The sequence below is a fragment of the Danio rerio genome, chromosome 4 (assembly GCF_049306965.1).
Source record: "Danio rerio strain Tuebingen ecotype United States chromosome 4, GRCz12tu, whole genome shotgun sequence".
In the NCBI taxonomy this organism is placed as follows: Eukaryota; Metazoa; Chordata; class Actinopteri; order Cypriniformes; family Danionidae; genus Danio; species Danio rerio.
Genome location: NC_133179.1, coordinates 59468644 through 59491016, shown reverse-complemented (window position 1 = coordinate 59491016; position 22373 = coordinate 59468644). Strand labels below are relative to the sequence as shown.

The window sequence follows — 22373 nt, the reverse complement described above, 5'->3', positions numbered from 1 at the left end:
AGCAAAGCTGAAGTAAATTAATTAATTAACTGACTAATTAAATAATAACTGAGGATTAACGGTGAACAAATGAAGAAATACTGAAGGGAAAAAACAAGAACAGAACATACAAAACTGCAAGTCACAGCGTTATAATAAAATAACCTGAAGGTCAACAAATGATTAAATCATTTAAATTATCAGCGGATGATTAAACAACTCTACAAACATCATCACCGACTTCACTTATTACTAAAACTTTTATTTTTGTAAAACATCTAAGTTCTTCTAGAGAGAAAGGTTAACATTTTACGTCACCATCATGGAGAACAGAGTTTGCTTTAGTTGGGCTCTTAGCCCTGACGGTTTTATCGTTTATATATTTTGGCTGCTGCAATTGTTAAGAACTTTGTTTAGAATGCTCTTTTGATATGGCAAGCAAGCCAAAAACCTAATTATGGTAATCTGGTGATATTCATGTTGCTATAAAATGGCGGAGTCTGCTATAATTTATTATATTATAATTTACTGCTCCTATTCAATGTTTAATCAATTGTTTCACATTATATGTCTGTGTGGCAATGATTTCTGAACGTTTTAAAGAATATCTTGGACAAAAACACTGCTCTATGGTGTAAGTTGCACTCAGACAGACATCAATAATAAGCATATGAACCTCAATAATGGTGACAACTAACAAAATTAACAGTTTAACTCACAAACAGGCAACTGAAAGTCTAAACATAAACAACAACAGAAAAAAACACAAATAAAAAAAAGTGTGAGACCATTATACTACATTTATTCATGCAGCAATGCATGCTGGGATATTTGTACTGTGCCTCACCCAGCATGCATTGCAGTATGAAACATTTGAATTGTTACCATTGTTGAGGTACAAGGTCTGATTCATGAGGTCTGAGTGTGTATTTGTCATAACTGAACTGTTTTTGTATGTTATTTCTTAACTGTTAAGTATTTATGTAGGTATCATATCTGTTTCCAATTCTCAATTAAATTAATATCCGCAACTAAGCATAAAATCTATTGCATGAGGCCTTTTATCCAGATTTAAATCAGAACTAGTTTCAGTCAAATAGATTAATCTATCTATTGACATGCCAACTTTATTGCTATAATAAAAGTGTTTTGTAAACTCTGTATTACAGCTCTTAGAGAGTCTGAAATAATGGGTTCAAGGGTGAAGAGCCCAACTAAACCAGCCCCTCACTCCATTACGGTGACACAAAAAACACCTTAATTTCTGTTGGATCTCAATGAGAATAGTATGGAAGTCAAATCAGTCAGTAATAAGTGTGTGTCTGCTGTTGTTTGTGGAGTTGTTTAATGATCCTCTGCTGAGACTGAAGCTGTTTTATTTTATTTTATTTAATGTTGTAACTCAAGTCACTGTTTGTGTTTCTTGTTTATTTTCTTCAGTAATTGTAATTATTAACAGCAGGTGTTCATCAGTGTCTGAATTCACTCATTAGTGTTCATTAACTCTGTCAGGTGAACTATATTAGTTAACTAGTGTATGAAATTGAACAAGGACACAAAGTGTGATTTCAAACACAGACTTCAAAACATTGAATCTGAACCCTGTTAGCTCACAGTTTTCTGCAGTTAGTTACTTTCTCGAAAACAAAAATGTTACCCAGAATGCACTGTTTTAACAAAATATTACTGTTTTAGTGAAAAAAACATTATTTTACCGTAGAATCTGACCGTTTTTTAACAGCAATTTTTTACAGTGTGAGGTAACAGGTGGATATTCTATTGATGGAGCAGGTGGAGGAAGTGGCTTTGGTGCTGGTCCAGATTCCTCATCATCTCATCAAAATTAAATGGATATTTGCTAAAATAGATTATAATCGCATTTGACTTTTTTTCCACTTGAAATGACAAATCTTTTTGCTAAATTAAAAGTATTTTAAAGGGTGACAATGAGATTACTAGTAATTTATTATTAGTAAGATACTAGTTTAAAAAAATATATTTTTTCAGTTTTTATTTTGCCCACCTAACATTGCTGTTAGTAATAGTAGTCACACACACACACACACATATATATATATATATATATATATATATATATATATATATATATATATATATATATATATATATATATATAAAATTTGAAAGAACGGATAGCTGAAGTGCTTCAGTAGTCTCTGTTGAGTACTGGAATTAACATGTAAGCTAACAAATCTCTCATATTCTCATTCACAATAGAGATACTGGGTTTCCCATACACAGATTTATTTGTAGTAATGTGGGAGTTTTCACATGAACATTTCTTCAAAGGAAACCAGTTGTTTACAGAAAGTTTCATTGTCTTCATGAAGAAAACTAGTTTCTTTTCTAAAATCAGTCCATCAAAATAAATGTGTAGTGTTTTGAAACCAAAGTCTTCATTTGTTACCCACAACACATCAAGATTTGATCAAGACAAAATCTCATAATCTGACACAAATCTGATCTGTTGTAAATGGCAAATGGCATTGTGTAGTCTGATCAGGGCTTTATGGAGTCTGCATCAGTCTCTCATTGTCATTGCAAGTTCACACCGGCCGAGTTTAGGTGGATTTTTATTCACCACCAAGTTTTGTGAAACTGCAGACAAAAGCCCTAAATTGGAGGCAAATCGGTGTTTGTTCAAGGGAGTGACAATCAAACAATGTGAATAATCAAAAACACAATCTAAGGGTGTAGGACAGTTTTCTCTGCATCTCCTCAAACATTTTCTCCTCCCTAATCTTTCTAATTCTCTTTTGAGTGCAGACCATTTGATTGCAGTGTGCAATGTGCACAAATTTGGTTTTCAGTTCATAATAACTTGAAACACATATAGAGTTATTTTGCTTTCTTGCAGCCCTGTAGAAACTCTCACAACCTGGTACATCTTCACCCCTCTTCAGTTATTGAGTTTAAATCTTCAGGTTCAAAGGGTTTCATTCCAGTAACTTGAGATCTATTCAAGAGTTCACACTTGTCCCGAGATGCTATCCCGGGAAAGCCTTAAGCTCTGCTAGACAAGGCCTCATTTTTTCTCTCCATTGTGAAGCTTCATGTGATTGACGAGGCTTCTTTTATGTTTGAAGACCTTTCCACACTCACTGCATCGAAAACGCTCGCCTGAGTGAATCTTCATGTGTTGCTTAATGGAGTCTTTGCATGAGAGACTCTTTCCACAATGATTGCATGTAAACACTGTGGTTTCAGTGTGACCATTCGTGTGATTCATGATTCTAGCTTTGGTTGTGAAGCTCTTTCCACAATGAGCACATGCAAACGGCTTCTGTCCGGTGTGACTTATCATGTGGTGTTTGAGTGAGCCTTTATGTGGGAAACTTTTACCACACTCAGTGCATGTGTAAGGTTTCTCTCCAGTGTGAATCCTCATGTGGAGGGTAAGGTTTTGTTTCTGAGAAAAACCTTTCCCACTCTATGTACAAATAAAGCTTCTCTCTCCAGTGTGAGTTCTCATGTGGACTTCAAGGTTGCCATTTTGCTTACAACTCTTTCCACACTGAGGGCAAGAGTAAGGCCTCTCCCCAGTGTGAATTCTTCTGTGCACTGCCAAGTTTCCTGTAGAATAGAAGCTTTTTCCACACTGTTGGCATGCGTACAGCCTCTCTCCAGTGTGAATTCTCATGTGCACTTTTAAGTTTCCTGTATTATAGAAGCTTTTTTTCACACAGTTTGCAGGTGTAAGGTTTCTCCCTAGTGTGGTCAAGGTTTGGCTTTTGAATGAAACTCTTTCTACTCTGTTTACAGCTGTAATTACACCTAGACTTGGATTTCCGAGGTTTTCCGTGTGATGAAGTCTTTTTAGTGAGTGTGGGTTTTTCATCAGTCATTATTTCTTGTTGTTTCTCTTTTATTTCATTCCATTGATGTGTCTCTTCTTTCAGCACCATCAGGTCTTCAAAAACGAACAAAAAAGTGAACTTTAGTATGAAGGCTTAAAGTGGCAAGCATGAAATGGATGTTTACCCTAAATATTAAAATGACCTTACTATTTACTCTCCATCATGTGGTTTTAAACATTTCCTGTCTTCTGGAACACAAAGTAAGCCAGCATTTTTATCACAATATCTTATTTTGTCCTCAACAGAATCAAGAAACTCATCAAGGTTTAAAACCACACAATGGAAAGTAAATGGTGAGGCTATTTTCATTTCTGTGTCAGAAAGTCATACCAACACTGACTCACATAATCAACACATCTCTTGACTCTGGTTTATTCCCCACTGTATTACTACTGTAATTGTGAATCTTTACTGTTCCTGTTTCAACAGTGTACTCTTGCTAAAAGGAGCAATGGCAGACAGAGACTTCCAGTGCAGACTTTGTTAAGATGCTGCAATCTAATCGTGGGAAAGACACTTGCTCCTGAGCAGATTCGAGCTTGGGGATGTGTTGCTGTCACACCAACAAGTCTGCCGTGAGTTTCAAAGAACACATTATACTGACTAGTTGCCAACTTAAATGTACTTTCTTATTTCCAGCGTTCACTGAGACTCACACACACACTCAAGCAGTTTGGCCATGTTTAAAACCTTTTCTGGCAGCTGTAGGATTCGAACCCACACCCCCGAAGAGACAGGAGCCTAAATCCAGCACCTTAGACCCCTCGGCCACGCTACCCTAGACGTATCCTTGCAGTGGTCCCTTTTCTGCCCAATTTTACGGAAGCAGAACAGCAGAGAAGACGCAGAGCTTCCTAGTGAAGCCCTTAAACTTTGGCCAAGAAGTCTACATTTGGATGCGAGCTGAAGCGTGCAGTATCACTTTGCAAGTCTGTTTGCTCAAGCAGAGAGGTCATTCTCAAGCATCCTAAAAGGACTGCCTGGCAGCGGATGGGATTCGAACCCACACCCACAAAGGGACTGGAGCCTAAGTCCAGCGCCTTAGATCCCTTGGCTACGCTATCCCAGATGACTCCATGCAGTGGTCCCTTTTTTGCCCAATTTTACGGAAGCAGAGAGGACGCCGAGCTTCCAAGTGAAGCCCTTCAACTTTGGCCAAGGAGTCTACGTTTGGATGTGAGTGAAAGCATGCAGTATTACTTTACAAGTATGTTTGCTCAAGCAGAGAGGTCATTCTCAAGCATCCTAAAAGGACTGCCTGGCAGCGGTGAGATTCGAACCCACGCCCCCGAAGAGACTGGAGCCTTAATCCAGCACCTTAGACCGCTCGGCCACGCTACCTTGCCAAGCTGCTTTCCCTGAGCAGTTTTCGCACCAACTTGTTTCACGTAGCGCAACAGCGCTGGGAAATCAGTTGAATTTGGCCATGCATTGCTGGAGCTCCTCCACAAAGAAAGAGAGCTGCTTAATACTAGCTTAGGAAGCACTCCCACCTTCCTGTCAAGCACAGTTCTGTCTCTATTAGAGCACACCTCAAGGCATTTGAAGTCTACTCCAAACGGCAGCCAACTGCAATGCATTTAAGCACCTGATTACAAGGTAACTGTTATTTCACAAAAGAGTGAAAGTTACTGATTCCATCACAGCAGACTCCACATTGTTGTTGTTATTATATTCAAATCCAGTTATAGAGTATTACTACTCTAATTGTGAATTTTTACTGTTCCTGTTTCAATAGGGTGCTCTTGCTAAAAGGAGCAATGGCAGAGAGAGACTTCCAGTGCAGACTTTGTTAAGATGCTGCAATCTAATCGTGGGAAAGACACTTGCTCCTGAGCAGATTCGAGCTTGGGGATGTGTTTGCAAGTCTGTTTGCTCAAGCAGAGAGGTCATTCTCAAGCATCCTAAAAGGACTGCCTGGCAGCGGATGGGATTCGAACCCACACCCACAAAGAGACTGGAGCCTAAGTCCAGCGCCTTAGATCCCTTGGCTACGCTATCCCAGATGACTCCATGCAGTGGTCCCTTTTTTGCCCAATTTTACGGAAGCAGAGAGGACGCCGAGCTTCCTAGTGAAGCCCTTCAACTTTGGCCAAGGAGTCTACGTAAGGTAACTGTTATTTCACAAAAGAGTGAAAGTTACTGATTCCATCACAGCAGACTCCACATTGTTGTTGTTATTATATTCAAATCCAGTTATAGAATATTACTACTCTAATTGTGAATTTTTACTGTTCCTGTTTCAATAGGGTGCTCTTGCTAAAAGGAGCAATGGCAGAGAGAGACCTCTAGTGCAGACTTTAAGATGCTGCAATCTTATCGTGGGAAAGACACTTGCTCCTGAGCAGATTCGAGCTTGGGGATGTGTTGCTGTCACACCAACGAGTCTGCCGTGAGTTTCAAAGAACACATTATACTGAATAGTTGCCAACTTAAATGTACTCTCTCATTTCCAGCGGTCACTGAGAACACGCACGCATTCAAGCAGTTTGTCCGTGTTTAAAATCACATCTGGCAGCGGTGGGATTTGAACCCACGCCCCCGAAGAGACTGGAGCCTAAATCCAGCACCTTAGACCCCTCGGCCACGCTACCTTGCCAAGCTGCTTTCCCTGAGCAGTTTTCGCACCAACTTGTTTCACGTAGCGCAACAGCGCTGGGAAATCAGTTGAATTTGGCCATGCATTGCTGGAGCTCCTCCACAAAGAAAGAGAGCTGCTTAATACTAGCTTAGGAAGCACTCCCACCTTCCTGTCAAGCACAGTTCTGTCTCTATTAGAGCACACCTCAAGGCATTTGAAGTCTACTCCAAACGGCAGCCAGCTGCAATGCATTTAAGCACCTGATTACAAGGTAACTGTTATTTCACAAAAGAGTGAAAGTTACTGATTCCATCACAGCAGACTCCACATTGTTGTTGTTATTATATTCAAATCCAGTTATAGAGTATTACTACTCTAATTGTGAATTTTTACTGTTCCTGTTTCAATAGGGTGCTCTTGCTAAAAGGAGCAATGGCACAGAGAGACCTCTAGTGCAGACTTTAAGATGCTGCAATCTTATCGTGGGAAAGACACTTGCTCCTGAGCAGATTCGAGCTTGGGGATGTGTTGCTGTCACACCAACGAGTCTGCCGTGAGTTTCAAAGAACACATTATACTGAATAGTTGCCAACTTAAATGTACTCTCTCATTTCCAGCGGTCACTGAGAACACGCACGCACTCAAGCAGTTTGTCCGTGTTTAAAATCACTTCTGGCAGCGGTGGGATTTGAACCCACGCCCCCGAAGAGACTGGAGCCTAAATCCAGCGCCTTAGACCCCTCGGCCACGCTACCCTAGTTGTATTCTTGCAGTGGTCCCTTTTCTGCCCAATTTTACGGAAGCAGAACAGCAGAGAAGACGCAGAGCTTCCTAGTGAAGCCCTTAAACTTTGGCCAAGAAGTCTACATTTGGATGCGAGCTGAAGCGTGCAGTATCACTTTGCAAGTCTGTTTGCTCAAGCAGAGAGGTCATTCTCAAGCATCCTAAAAGGACTGCCTGGCAGCGGATGGGATTCGAACCCACACCCACAAAGAGACTGGAGCCTAAGTCCAGCGCCTTAGATCCCTTGGCTACGCTATCCCAGATGACTCCATGCAGTGGTCCCTTTTCTGCCCAATTTTACGGAAGCAGAGAGGACGCCGAGCTTCCAAGTGAAGCCCTTCAACTTTGGCCAAGGAGTCTACGTTTGGATGTGAGTGAAAGCATGCAGTATTACTTTACAAGTATGTTTGCTCAAGCAGAGAGGTCATTCTCAAGCATCCTAAAAGGACTGCCTGGCAGCGGTGGGATTCGAACCCACGCCCCCGAAGAGACTGGAGCCTTAATCCAGCGCCTTAGACCGCTCGGCCACGCTACCTTGCCAAGCTGCTTTCCCTGAGCAGTTTTCGCACAAACTTGTTTCACGTAGCGCTACAGCGCTGGGAAATCAGTTGAATTTGGCCATGCATTGCTGGAGCTCCTCCACAAAGAAAGAGAGCTGCTTAATACTAGCTTAGGAAGCACTCCCACCTTCCTGTCAAGCACAGTTCTGTTTCTATTAGAGCACACCTCAAGGCATTTGAAGTCTACTCCAAACGGCAGCCAGCTGCAATGCATTTAGGCACCTGATTACAAGGTAACTGTTATTTCACAAAAGAGTGAAAGTTACTGATTCCATCACAGCAGACTCCACATTGTTGTTGTTATTATATTCAAATCCAGTTATAGAGTATTACTACTCTAATTGTGAATTTTTACTGTTCCTGTTTCTATAGGGTGCTCTTGCTAAAATGAGCAATGGCAGAGAGAGACTTCCAGTGCAGACTTTAAGATGCTGCAATCTAATCGTGGGAAAGACACTTGCTCCTGAGCAGATTCGAGCTTGGGGATGTGTTGCTGTCACACCAACGAGTCTGCCGTGAGTTTCAAAGAACACATTATACTGAATAGTTGCCAACTTAAATGTACTCTCTCATTTCCAGCGGTCACTGAGAACACGCACGCATTCAAGCAGTTTGTCCGTGTTTAAAATCACATCTGGCAGCGGTGTGATTTGAACCCACACCCCCGAAGAGACTGGAGCCTAAATCCAGCGCCTTAGACCCCTCGGCCACGCTACCCTAGATGTATCCTTGCAGTGGTCCCTTTTCTGCCCAATTTTACGGAAGCAGAACAGCAGAGAAGACGCAGAGCTTCCTAGTGAAGCCCTTAAACTTTGGCCAAGAAGTCTACATTTGGATGCGAGCTGAAGCGTGCAGTATCACTTTGCAAGTCTGTTTGCTCAAGCAGCGAGGTCATTCTCAAGCATCCTAAAAGGACTGCCCGGCAGCGGATGGGATTCGAACCCACACCCACAAAGAGACTGGAGCCTAAATCCAGCGCCTTAGATCCCTTGGCTACGCTATCCCAGATGACTCCATGCAGTGGTCCCTTTTCTGCCCAATTTTACGGAAGCAGAGAGGACGCCGAGCTTCCAAGTGAAGCCCTTCAACTTTGACCAAGGAGTCTACGTTTGGATGTGAGTGAAAGCATGCAGTATTACTTTACAAGTATGTTTGCTCAAGCAGAGAGGTCATTCTCAAGCATCCTAAAAGGACTGCCTGGCAGCGGTGGGATTCGAACCCACGCCCCCGAAGAGACTGGAGCCTTAATCCAGCGCCTTAGACCGCTCTGCCACGCTACCCTGCCAAGCTGCTTTCCCTGAGCAGTTTTCGCACCAACTTGTTTCACGTAGCGCAACAGCGCTGGGAAATCAGTTGAATTTAGCCTTGCATTGCTGGAGCTCCTCCACAAAGAAAGAGAGCTGCTTAATACTAGTTTAGGAAGCACTCCCACCTTCCTGTCAAGCACAGTTCTGTCTCTATTAGAGCACACCTCAAGGCATTTGAAGTCTACTCCAAACGGCAGCCAGCTGCAATGCATTTAAGCACCTGATTACAAGGTAACTGTTATTTCACAAAAGATTCGAGCTTGGGGATGTGTTGCTGTCACACCAACGAGTCTGCCGTGAGTTTCAAAGAACACATTATACTGAATAGTTGCCAACTTAAATGTACTCTACCATTTCCAGCGGTCACTGAGAACACGCACGCACTCAAGCAGTTTGTCCGTGTTTAAAATCACATCTGGCAGCGGTGGGATTTGAACCCACGCCCCCGAAGAGACTGGAGCCTAAATCCAGCGCCTTAGACCCCTCGGCCACGCTACCCTAGATGTATCTTTGCAGTGGTCCCTTTTCTGCCCAATTTTACGGAAGCAGAACAGCAGAGAAGACGCAGAGCTTCCTAGTGAAGCCCTTAAACTTTGGCCAAGAAGTCTACATTTGGATGCGAGCTGAAGCGTGCAGTATCACTTTGCAAGTCTGTTTGCTCAAGCAGAGAGGTCATTCTCAAGCATCGTAAAAGGACTGCCTGGCAGCGGATGGGATTCGAACCCACACCCACAAAGAGACTGGAGCCTAAGTCCAGCGCCTTAGATCCCTTGGCTACGCTATCCCAGATGACTCCATGCAGTGGTCCCTTTTGTGCCCAATTTTACGGAAGCAGAGAGGACGCCGAGCTTCCTAGTGAAGCCCTTCAACTTTGGCCAAGGAGTCTACGTTTGGATGTGAGTGAAAGCATGCAGTATTACTTTACAAGTATGTTTGCTCAAGCAGAGAGGTCATTCTCAAGCATCCTAAAAGGACTGCCTGGCAGCGGTGGGATTCGAACCCACGCACCCGACAGCTGCCGAAGGATAGTCCGACAATTTTTCACAAATGTTGAAGATGAGAGCCAATCGGAGCGATTCGCTCCAACATTGTAACCAATCACGTTGCAGCGCTTCAACATTTGCAGCCAATCGCGGACCGGAATTCTCAATATTTTCAACATTTGGACCAATCAGAGTCGAGACAATGTTGAAGCCGGGGGGGAGGAACTGTTCCAAGAATCACCGCTAGGTGTGCAGTCAAACAGGTCAGTCAGATGTCAATCAATTTTCCGAACTGAGCTGAAGGTACACGAAGGAATGACGCGGTCCTCTGGAGGCGGGTCAGAGGTCAAAAAAGTTCATTGACCATCAGTGATATTCAACGAACAGCATCATTCGACAGAGCACAGCATTGTTTTGCTTACAGTAAAGGATTTTTTCCGATAGTGATTTCTTAAAAAAGGTAGGAAAAACTACACAATTGCACGAATTAATGTTTTAGTGTGTTGTATTTCAAATTTGGATACTTTAATTCAGAACCGTTTAATTTATAGGAGAAAAATGTCTGGAAAATATCATAAAGCCATGTCAGACGCTGACTGGATTTCACGTTTGAAAAAGTTTGCCAGCACAGGAGTTTGGCCATCAAATGAGGGAAACAGGCCAGCTCCTCGACAAAAAAAGTGGCATGAGATTTATCAAAGGGTGTGTATTTCGTTTACATGATATAACGTTTGTTGAAATTTGCTTAACAGAGTAACGTTAACTTGTTAGGCTTCAGTACATTCAGTACAGTATCTGTGTAAAACATGTCATACTTGTTTTTAAATATTAAAGTGTTTTAAATTGCATGTATTTTGAGATTTACGTCGAATAATTTAGTAAGTTTGACCGTTTATGAGAGAGATCTGAAAAGGTGGGGGAAGGGATTATGAGTACAGTATACAGCATGTGGTTTTAAGGCCTGAAATGTTCCTGTCCAGTTCCTTTTATTCTTCTTTTCGTTTTTGGAGATACAAACTGTACGATTACATATTAGACAAATATTAAACACATTCTAGAAACAGTGGTAAATTAATTTACAGAGCTATTGTGTGCTTTATTAAGGGAGTCATTGAGTAAAAATTCTTATTTAGTTATAAAAGTTTTTTGTATTGTATAAAATTATTTAATATATCTTTCATGATTTTTTCAGATTGAGAAATGCCCATTGCAATCTCGTGGGCAGAGGACTTTGCTTGGAGGTGTGCTGAAATGCACATGTGGTTTTCACACTCAAAAGGTACATTTTTGAGTCAATATGTGTTTATTTTTATTTACTAGAATGCCTTTCCTTTTTCATGATTATATGTATTTTTGTGATTTATTTTCAGCAGAGTACTGCCTCTGCTGCTCCAGCACAAACGGTGCAACAACCTGCCCCTACTGTACCTGCTCAGGAGGTGATGGAGACGAGACAACTTGAGGCCCAGCCCCAGCCCCCGTCTACTCCATCAGTGGCATCAAAGATTTCACCGCAATTGTCAATGGTACATTTTTTAAAAAATCAAAAGAAATGACAATTTCAGTGTTTCAAGTGTTCAAGGTGTTCAAAGTTCAGTTCAAAGTTCAAACATAGGAGAGAAAAGAACAAAAAGCAATAAAAAAAGTTGAGGTGTTGCTAGAGACCTGCTTCTTTTCACACCTCTTGCACAGTGGGGGGTAGCAGACCGTTGCTGATTGGTCGGTTTGAGTTTCTGTGATTGGATTAAATTACATGGTCAGGTCATGGTCAGGGTCACAGTTTTTAAAGCTACATTTTAACATCTTGTCTTCAGATAATGATACATAATAAACACTATTAGTAAATACTTTGTTTTGATTTTAAGTGTAAGCTAAAATTTGTACTTTTTCTAAACAACGAGTCTGAGGTATTATCTTGAAAAAGTACTTATTTAAAAATATATATATTTTTTTTTTGCTACCACAGGTATGATAATATTTTTTCTTCTGGGAGAAAGTCTTATTTGTTTTATTTCGAATACATTTTTCAAGGTCAATATTATGAGCCTCTTTAAGCTTTTTTTTTTTTCTTTTTTGGCATAGTCTACAAAACAAACCATCATTATACAATAACTTGCCTAATTACCCTAACCTGCCTATTTAACCTAATTTACCTAGTTAAACCTTCAAATGTCACTTTAAGTGGTATAAAAGTGTCTTTAAGAATATCTAGTCAAATAATATTCACTGTCATCAGGGCAAAGATAAAATAAATCAGTTATTAGAAATGAGTTATTAAAACTTTGATGTTTAAAAAAATGTGCTGAACAAATCTTCTCTCCATTAAACAGAAATTGGTGGAAAAAAAATTAAAAAGCGGGCTAATAAATCAGACTTCAACTGTATATAACACATAGTGTGATGTTGTAATATACAATGTATGTTTTTGTTGAAATGCACGATGTAATAATAGTACAATAATACTGTATATAACATAATGCAATACTTTATTTATTTGGTAGTAAAAAAAAATATTTGTTTGCATATTGCTCCTTGATCCAGAAAACTATAATTTTAATCAAAGCCTAATGTGTCACATTTATTTGCAATGAACCAGTTGTCTAATTAAATCTATTCTAACTTATATCTTATTTCTACCTGTAAAAGTAGCAGAGGGTGGTAGTAAAAAACAGCTTGAACTCGAAACACTGTAGAGAAATCAAACTGATTGTACAACAGACATATAGAAAGATAGTTTCTAATTGTTTGAAACGTAATGTGATATACACTAATGTTCAAAAAACTATTATTGTTAAAATATAAAAGCTTAATATTAATCATATATTGCAAGAATTCTATTGTGCTTGATTTGCTCATCAATTAAGTAGATTTTATTTGATTTGAATTGTTTGAATAAATTATTCTTTATTTATTTAATTTGCCTATATTATTATTTCACATTATTCCAGTTTTTACTAAATATTTGATCAAATAAATGTAGCCTTGATAAACATAATTAAATGAAATTCAGATAATATCACAGATATCTCTAAAATCTTTTAAACATCTAAAATCATTTAATGATTCTTTCTTTTCTCTCTCATTCAATTGTGATGGAGTGCCTGTGTTCGAGTCATCTAAATTCAGCATTTGGCCCTTACTATGTTCTGTTAATGAATTGCCCCCAGAGGAAAGAGATAAAAATGTGCTACTTTGTGCATTGTGGTTTGGCTCATCTAAGCCACTGATGACTAGCTTCCTCAAACCTTTTGTAGAGGAATGCAAAAGTCTTGGACAAACAGGACTTCAGTGGCAGGACCCAGAAAATCACTCAGTCAAAATCACAAAGGTCTATGCATTATGTGCTATTTGTGATGCTGTTGCACGTCCTTTACTGCAAAATTTCAAACAGTTTAATGGAGAGTATGGGTGTGGGCACTGTCTTCATCCAGATATTCAGGTAAGAAAAGGTAATGGGTCTGTGAGAGTGTATCTTTGTTTGGAAGAGGTGCCAGACCTTAGAGATCACAACACAACTGTGCAAATAGGTGAAATTGCCAAAAGTAACGAACAGAGCATTTTGGGCATAAAAGGACCATCTCCTATCGTGGACTTGCAAAATTTTTACCTGATCAATGGCATGGTCCCTGATTACATGCACTGTGTGTTACAGACAAATGTCTACTTTATGGTTTGATTCCAAAAGCTACTGTAAGCCATGGTATGTTGGTTTGAATACTGAAAGAGTGGATGGAAATCTTTTAGCAATTAAGCCTCCAAGCATTTTTCCACAAATTCCACATTCTATTGTTCAGCAACATTTTTGGAAAGCTCATGAATGGCAAAACTGGCTTTTAAACATGCTCGTGAGGCTCTTGAGCTGTATGTTAAATCGGTTCAGTCTTTGTATGGTGAAGATCAGATGGCCTACAATGTGCATTCACTTCTGCATTTGACTAAAAGTGTAGAGAATTTGGGTCCACTCTGGGCCTCGTCTGCTTTCATGTTTGGGAACTACAATGGCTATTCGCTCAAGCAAGTAAAAAGCAGCAATGCAGTGCTTCAGCGGATTTGCAAACGGGGAGCATGGTCTCGTGCTTTACCACGCATAGCTAAAGCCTGCTCATCTGATGTCTCACCTGAAAATAAGTAATTCTACACAAAAATGACCTCCAGTACACATAATATAAGGAACTATGCTAGATATGACAGGGTGACTGCACTTGTAATCCCATAGATTAGGCCAGTGTCCGAAAAGGATGTAAATGCACTGCATGCATTGTTAGATTTATCTGGGACCTGAACTGGCAGGTACTATAGCAGAATAGTTGCCGATGGAGAAGTCATTCACAGCTAAACATATACAAAGACAAAGAAAAGAAACAACTCAGTTGTGATTTGAAAGATGGCAGTATTTTCAAGATATCAGACTTTGTCAGTGTCAGTGATGACCAGCATCGCCTGTATGCAGTTGGCAGATTTGGAAACTGTACAATGCAGAAGCTGGTTCGAGGATGTACGGTCAAAATATCATTGACCTTTGTCAAAGCTGTTCATTTTCCTACTGGATTTGAAAGAGCAGTTGACAGCGATGAGAATGTGAGACCATGTATTTACAGTGAACACTCTGGGTCTGGTAATAGATCATATTATTGTAAATGAAGATAAGTCAAGTACACCTAAAAGTGACATAAAATGTTAAAAATTGATAAGTTAAAACTGGCTTTAATGTTTTTGACAGGAAGTATTTTTGTATGTCACAAGCTCTTGTTGTCCTGTGGTGATATGCATAAGATGTTTATGACATTATGTTTGTAGGTTTAGAATAAAACTACAGTGAAAAGTTGTAAGACTTTTTATAAATGAAATCTAAAAGAAAAAAAACTAGTGGTATGTAAAATATGCTAATGTATCCTGCACAAAACATTGTAATAAATTGCAATTAAAATGTGTTTGTGTGTAGTTTAAATTTCTTCTTTAAAAGGTTAAAAATCACATTCTGTTCAGCGTTACAAGATGAAATCAGGATTTAGCAGAATATTGTAACGGGTAGTGAAGGTGTTGATGTAAATGGTGTCTAGCTCTTGAAAAAGCCCGGCTAGCTCAGTCGGTAGAGCATGAGACTCTTAATCTCAGGATTGTGGGTTTGAGCCCCACGTTGGGTGTTTCTGTTAACTTTCTGTCTCTCTCTCAGCAAACTTTCATTAGGCTTCATAAAGCAGACCTTTTAAGACAAAGTTCAGTGTTTCTACCACTGTAGGTGACCATTTACTAAATTTCTGTGGTGCAATCGGTCAGCACATTCGGCTGTTAACTGAAAGGTTGGTGGTTCAAGCCCACCCAGGAACGAATTAAACATTTTGCTGCCTTGCAACTGCTAACACGTGCACTGGACATAGATTCTGGGCTACATTCTGTTCAGCGTTACAAGATGAAATCAGGATTTAGCAGAACAATGTCACGGGTAGGGAAGGTATTGTTGTAAATGGTGTCTAGCTCTTGAATTAGTTTGTAAGTAGTCCGGCTAGCTCAGTCAGTAGAGCATGAGACTCTTAAACTCAGGATCGAGGATTCAAGCCCCACGTTGGGCGTTTCTGTGACCTTCCTGTCTGTCTTTCAGCAAACTTTCAATATGATTCATATAGCAGACCTTTTGAGACAAAGTTCAGCGTTTTTACCATTGTAGGTGACCCTGCACTAAATATCTGTCAACCATATATCATATATCAGCTGTTAACTGAAAGGTTGGCGCTTCAAGCCCAACCAGGGATGAAACATGCATTTTGCTCGTAAATCATATGCTGTGCAGTGCAATGGATAGCGCATTGGACTTCTAGGCGGTGAGCTGAGCCATTCAAAGGATGTGGGTTTGAGGCCCACCAGAGTCACAAGCTTTGCCCTTTTTCTTCACTGACTTAGGTGTGGAGCGTTTCCAACATTTTAGGCATCTGTCCATCCCGTTTTGCTTCTTTCTTTCATTGCACAGTGCAGGCTCAGATACTAGGGGTACTCTACAATGAAGCCGATGACTTAATTGAGCTGTTTTGAATAAGGGAGATTAGAAAACAGTGTAGGGCCTAGTGGGCTTGAGGAATGACTCGAAGGCAACCTGTGGTTTTGGGGAAAAGTAACTGCCACCTGTTGTTGAGATCATGCCTTTTGGATTTGTCGTACAAGAGCCTCTTTATGCATGTGCAAAGTAACTGAGTAGAAAGCATAGTAAATTTTGCTTCCCCCCCACTGTCTTAGATGAAACTGCGTTTGGAAGTATCGTATCCAGAGGTTTTTTCTTTTAGTGTTAAGACTAAGTTGGCCAGAGCACCTGTCTTGGGAACAGCAGGTGCTAGGTTCAAATCCAAACTGCACCTTTCCCTCAGATTATGGGAGAGTGGCTTTCTGATCTGAAACTCTTTCAATGGCCAATAGCATATGTTTGTCCTGATTTCCATTTTCCGAGCTAACTCTTGGTTTTTATATAATGAAACTGGAGGTTCCAAAAAACACTTTACACATGATTAAGGTTAGATTAAATAAAAATAAATTCACACATTTTTTGCTTTGATCTTGAGCAGAGGCCAGGTTACCGGTCAGGTTTGAGACATGATCATCCAGACTCAAAAAGACCACGTCCATCTTGTCAGTATTTTTTGCATCCTGACATGCTGGTTTTTGTTGTGTATTATTTTTTCTTCTTCAATTTTTGCTATCAGGTAAATGTCTCTTACTGCGAATTTTTGTGGCGCTGTGGCTTAGCTGGTCAAAGCGCCTGTCTCGTAAACAGGAGATCCTGGGCTCAAATCCCAGCAGCGCCTTAGTCCAGGTGTTGCGTGTGCTTGTTTTATAGAGCTTACCAGAATGAATTATAAAATTGCATAGCTTTGAGGTGTAATGAATAGTGTGACAAATAGAGTTAAACAACCTCTTTGCTTGCCATTTTTAGACTTGCTGTCTTTTTTTAGTCTCTGGGCCTACTCACACTATGCCATCCGTACCGTGCCCAGGCCCGTTTCCCGGATCGTTTGAGAAGTGTGAGTGTGCTGAATCGGGCTCAAGCACGGTTCACTTGGCCGGCCCTGGCCCGGTTGGAAGAGGTGTGCCTGAGCGCGGTACACTTGGGCTTTGGCACGGTACGCTTGTGTGTAAGCGCGAAACGCGCCAAAGCCCAAAACCGAAAGCGAGACGTGACTTTTAAGGGACTGTTTGATATGGATTTATTAATCATTCTTACTGTTCAGTGATCGCAAACTGCCGTAGTTTATTAAAGACGCAAACTCCTCACAGCACGCCAGCTGCGCGCCTTCAGCAGACCTCCTCATTCCTGCAGCACGAGAGCTTTGATTGTTTATGAGCGCCAAAAGTGGCGGATCTGTTCGGTAAAATATCTGACTGCGTGTCCCCGCATCCCTAAGGACTGTTTGGCGAAATATTTGACTGCATGTCACTGCATAACAAACGACTGAAAGGATATAACTAGAGAACTCTCCACTGTGCTGCTGAGTGAGAGCGTATGGCAAGCCGTTTTAACATTTAAACCTTGTTCTGACTATCCATAAATATATTTAGAGATATAATTATATATTTTGACAAGTCATTATTATAATTCGACTTGTCAGAATGACAATTAGAGATATCTGCAATTACAATTGTACTAGTACGAAATCAGATTGGCGATATCTGCAAATATTTTTCAATGGAGGAATATGACTAGTCATAATATATTTACTGATATCTCCAATCTGATGTCATACTAGTACAATTGCAATTGCAGATATCTCTAATTGTTATTCTGACTAGTCGAATTATAATTATGACTAGTCAAAATATAATTAGAGATATCTCTAAATATATTTATGGAGTCAGAACAAAGATTTAAATGCTAAAAAGGCTTGCCATAGAGATCGCTTCTGAACAGCGCAGTAGCGATGACGTAAGCGTGCCGAGGCCCGATATGGTGTGAGCGTCGGGGGAGACGGGAGGGGGGACAAGCGTGCTTTGGCCCGGTTCGAGGCAACTGTACCTAGTGTGAGTACGGCCTCTGTGTGCAAAAACGTCTTGCCTCCTTTTTGACGTTGGCGCTGTGGCTTAGTTGGTCAAAGCGCCTGTCTAGTAAACAGGAAATCCTGGGTTCAAATCCCAGCAGTGCCTAATGTACAGGTGCAAGGCTTGCTTTTTGTTAAGAGTAACGAGTGTTTACGCAGCGGGATGTTTAGCAGTCGGTTTCTTAACAAAACTCAAATCCTTAAGAACGCTGCTCGTTCAAGAGGGCTTTGGATGATGGCTTTATCTAGCATAGTGTGGTAATGCCTAAACAATTGGACTTTAATATTTCAAGTCCAGACATTCCCACATGCAGCGCTACCGTTGTTAGTTTTTTTTTCTTTTTTTCCAATTAAACAATTAGCCCCTGTCAAGGTTGTTTGGTGCTGTGGCTTAGTTGGTCAAAGTACCTGTCTAGTAAACAGGAGATCCTGGGTTTGAATCCCATCAGTACCTTGTCAGCAGTTGGCTGTTCTTTCATGGGCCAGAGAGTACTAAAAAGTGCTTTCTGTGCAAGAGGCAGCAGAGCACTTAGGCTCTGTGGCGCAATGGATAGCGCAGTGGATTTCTAGGCTGTGAGCTGACTAATTCAAAGGTTGTGGGTTCGAGTCCCACCAGAGTCGCAAGCTAGGCTCTTTTTCTTCACTGACTTAAGGTGTGGTGCGTTTCTAACATTTTAGGCATCTGTCCATCCCGTTTTGCTTCTTTCTTTTATTGCGCAGTGCAGGCTCAGATACTAGGGGTACTCTACAATAAAGCCGATGACTTAATTGAGCTGTTTTCAATAAGGAAGATTAGAAAACAGTGTAGGGCCTAGTGGGCTTGAGGAATGACTCGAAGGCAACCTGTGGTTTTGGGGAAAAGTAACTGCCACCTATTGTTGAGATCATGCCTTTTGGATTTGTCGTACAAGAGCCTCTTTATGCATGTGCAAAGTAACTGAGTAGAAAGCACAGTAAATTTTGCTTCCCCCACTGTTTTAGATGAAACTGTGTTTGGAAGTATCGTATCCAGAGGTTTTTTCTTTTAGTGTTAAGACTAAGTTAGCCAGAGCACCTGTCTTGGGAACAGCAGGTGCTAGGTTCAAATCCAAACTGCACCTTTCCCTCAGATTATGGGAGAGTGGCTTTCTGATCTGAAACTCTTTCAATGGCCAATAGCATATGTTTGTCCTGATTTCCATTTTCCAAGCTGACTCTGGGTTTGGATGTAATGAAACTGGAGGTTCCAAAAAACACAACACTCGATTAAGGATAGATTAAATAAAAATAAATTCACACATTTTTTGCTTTGATCTTGAACAGAGATTACCAGATTACAGAGATTACCAGATTACCGGTCAGGTTTGAGACATGATAATCCAGACTCTAAAAGACCACGTCCATCTTGTCGGCATTTTCTGCATCCTGACATGCTGGTTTTTGTTGTGTATTGTTTTTTCTCCTTTGATTTTTGTTATCGGGCAAATGTTTCTTCCTGTCAACTTTTGTGGTGCTGTGGCTTAGCTGGTCAAAGCGCCTGTCTTGTAAACAGGAGATCCTGGGCTCAAATCCCAGCAGCGCCTTTGTCCAGGTGGTGCATGTGCTTGTTTTATAGAGCTTGCCAGATCGAATTATAAAATTGTATAGCTTTGAGGCGTAATGAATACTGTGACAAATAGAGTTAAACAACCTCTTTGCTTGCCATTTTTAGACTCGCTGTCTTTTTTTAGTCTCTGTGTGCAAAAACGTGTTGGCTGCTTTACAGGGTTGGTGCTGTGGCTTAGTTGGTCAAAGCGCCTGTCTCGTAAACAGGAGATCCTGGGTTCAAATCCCAGCAGTGCCTAATATACAGGTGCCAGGGTGGATTTTTGTTAAGAGCAGCGGTACAGTTAGTTATTTTTTCTGTTTTCGATTAAAAAATTAGCCACTGTCAAGGTCGTTTGGCACTGTAGCTTAGTTGGTCAAAGTGCCTGTCTTGTAAACAGGAGACCCTGGAATCAAGTTCCAGCAAAAGTGACTATCAGCTATTGTTGAGATCAAGCCTTTTGGATTTGTTGTACAAGAGCCTCTTTTTGCACACACTTTGCGTTGGATTGCATTAGAATAAACTTAGTTTAGTGTATCCACTGTCTGTACTGTTCCCTCTACACTTATGTATAAACAACCATTATGAAACCTGTATCATAAATTTTAAACAAAAATGACTGTAAAAGATTGTTTAATGTAACGATGTGCATCTTGTGTGCTGGTGATCTAAAGTTTGTTCCTGTAGTATTTATATGATAACAGGATTATGTGAACCAATGATCCTTCAAATGCAAGACTTCTCAAAGCAAATGAATGCAGCATGCAGAGTATTGAACACTGGAGAGTCTGTTTTTAAAGTAGTGAATGTTTCGAGTTTTGAAAATTGATAACAGGGTTCTGAAATTTGTGGCAAAACAAATGAAAAAAAACTGTAATCTGGGGTTGCCACAGTGGAATGAACCGCCAACTTATCCAGCGTATGTTTTACACAGCAGATGCCCTTCCAACCACAACCCATCACTGGGAAGCACATACACTTATTCAGAGACTCATACACTATAGTCGATTTTAACACACTCAATTCACCTATACTTCTTGCTGTGAGATAAGGTGCAACCCACTATGCCACCGCGTCACCCATTAGCAGGGCTCGAAATTAACCTTTTTGCTTGGTAGCACCGGTGCTCATAACTTTAAAAATGTAAGCGCATCAGCAAAAATGTGGTCACACCCACCAATCATAAGCATCATTACTACAAGTTTTATACAAACATATTAATTGCATTTGAAATTAACAGTATAAATGCAAGTGTGAGGAAAATATGTCTCGTCCCGTTATCTCAAGAAAATACAGTTTTATAACATAACTGAGTGTCCAAAAGATACACAGAGCGCCCACCGGCCCTACACGCACTGCTTGACATGAATAAATCTGTTAACGATATAACTGTGCTGTTCTCACGGGTGCTGTCTGATATTGCACTGATGCTTTTGACATATACTGTACCCTATTATATGCATATGTCATGTTAATAGCAATACCGGTCTTTTCATGAGTAGCGATATTAGTTTACTCAGTTTAGGCCCGTTTGCGATGTCCGTTAAACTGAGTGATTGACAGCTGATATTTCAGTGCTAGAGCAGTGGGCCAATAAGAAGAGTGCGAAGGCGGGGCAAGGATTACGGACTTGGCTTTGTTTACTGCAGCAAGTTGACATGACAACTGTTTTAAACCATTCCTGGGCGCTGCGTTTCCCGTTTCAAGCACAGAGATGCATTCAGCATGAATGTCTCCCGAATCCGCGCATGTGGTGAACATTTTGCAAAGTAAAAACTGGTCGCACACAACACATTCACGCACTTGCACAAATGCTCCCAAATATATTTTGAGGTTGCGTAGATAAAATTTCGGGCACATATGTGACCAAAATGGTCGCAATTTTGAGCATTGCCATAGTAGTGTCTTTTTTCATGTTACTTGTGCTTATTTTTCAGATATATTTTAAATTAAATACTTGTGCTATTTATTAAATACTAGAGTTTTCAAAATATACTAGTGCTTACTCATTAGACACTGGTTTGTTTTATTATATACTACTACTTATTCATTAGATAGTACTTATTAAATATAGTTTTTATTTATTAGATTCTAGTACTAATTTTAATAGTTACTAGTAACTATTCTGTTGTTTAGGTCTTGTTTTTGGTCTAAAACATTAGACCATGTTTACACAAAGTTGGCTGAAGCCTATGCTGTGACCCCCCTCCCCCACCTGGGTCAGTCAGATCACCTTTCTTTGTTCCTTACCCCCAAATACTCACACCTCATCGACCGTGTGAAGCCATCAGTGAGGACCATCAAAGTGTGGCCAGCGGGGGTAGACTTCACATTCCAGGACAGGTTTCAACACACAGACTGGGGTATGTTTGCTTCCCAGGCCTCACATGTCTCTCACACAGACATTGACAGTTACACTTCCTCTGTTCTGGAATATATCAACACCACCATAGACAGTGTTACAACCCAGAAACAGATCACTACATACCCGAATCAGAAGCCATGGATGAACAAGGAGGTGCGGCTCCTGCTGAAAGCACGCAACACGATGCACAGGCCTACAGCACTTCCAGGGCTAATCTGAAGAGGGGCATCAAAAAGGCCAAGCACTGTTACAAGCTAAAGCTAGAGGAGCACTTTTCCAACTCTGATCCTTGGTGCATCCCTGCTGAAAAAGCCTAGCCCAGCCTAAGCTGGTTGGCTGGATTTAGCTGGTCAAC

At 40.6% G+C, this 22373-nt stretch overlaps 2 protein-coding genes, 12 non-coding genes and 1 pseudogene across 14 annotated transcripts in view; 6 read left to right on the top strand and 9 right to left on the bottom strand.

Moving 5' to 3' along the window:
* Positions 1–22373, top strand: part of LOC137491106 (uncharacterized) — a 1257671-nt gene that overhangs the window by 723702 nt on the left and 511596 nt on the right. The gene's annotated exons all lie outside the window — the stretch shown is intronic.
* Positions 1–22373, bottom strand: part of LOC100329723 (uncharacterized) — a 399138-nt gene that overhangs the window by 290639 nt on the left and 86126 nt on the right. The gene's annotated exons all lie outside the window — the stretch shown is intronic.
* On the bottom strand, positions 2950–3991 carry LOC141381828 (uncharacterized; annotated as a pseudogene).
* On the bottom strand, positions 5117–5198 carry trnal-aag (transfer RNA leucine (anticodon AAG)). Its single transcript has one exon. It is a non-coding gene; the product is annotated as a tRNA-Leu (tRNA).
* On the bottom strand, positions 6370–6451 carry trnal-uag (transfer RNA leucine (anticodon UAG)). The gene has a single exon. It is a non-coding gene; the product is annotated as a tRNA-Leu (tRNA).
* trnal-uag (transfer RNA leucine (anticodon UAG)) lies at positions 7112–7193 on the bottom strand. Its single transcript has one exon. It is a non-coding gene; the product is annotated as a tRNA-Leu (tRNA).
* trnal-aag (transfer RNA leucine (anticodon AAG)) lies at positions 7675–7756 on the bottom strand. The gene has a single exon. It is a non-coding gene; the product is annotated as a tRNA-Leu (tRNA).
* On the bottom strand, positions 8417–8498 carry trnal-uag (transfer RNA leucine (anticodon UAG)). Its single transcript has one exon. It is a non-coding gene; the product is annotated as a tRNA-Leu (tRNA).
* Positions 8980–9061, bottom strand: trnal-aag (transfer RNA leucine (anticodon AAG)). The gene has a single exon. It is a non-coding gene; the product is annotated as a tRNA-Leu (tRNA).
* On the bottom strand, positions 9505–9586 carry trnal-uag (transfer RNA leucine (anticodon UAG)). The gene has a single exon. It is a non-coding gene; the product is annotated as a tRNA-Leu (tRNA).
* Positions 16789–16862, top strand: trnat-cgu (transfer RNA threonine (anticodon CGU)). The gene has a single exon. It is a non-coding gene; the product is annotated as a tRNA-Thr (tRNA).
* Positions 18122–18195, top strand: trnat-agu (transfer RNA threonine (anticodon AGU)). The gene has a single exon. It is a non-coding gene; the product is annotated as a tRNA-Thr (tRNA).
* On the top strand, positions 18622–18710 carry trnar-ucu (transfer RNA arginine (anticodon UCU)). Its single transcript is given in 2 exon segments — positions 18622–18658; positions 18675–18710. It is a non-coding gene; the product is annotated as a tRNA-Arg (tRNA).
* trnat-ugu (transfer RNA threonine (anticodon UGU)) lies at positions 19578–19651 on the top strand. The gene has a single exon. It is a non-coding gene; the product is annotated as a tRNA-Thr (tRNA).
* Positions 19838–19911, top strand: trnat-cgu (transfer RNA threonine (anticodon CGU)). The gene has a single exon. It is a non-coding gene; the product is annotated as a tRNA-Thr (tRNA).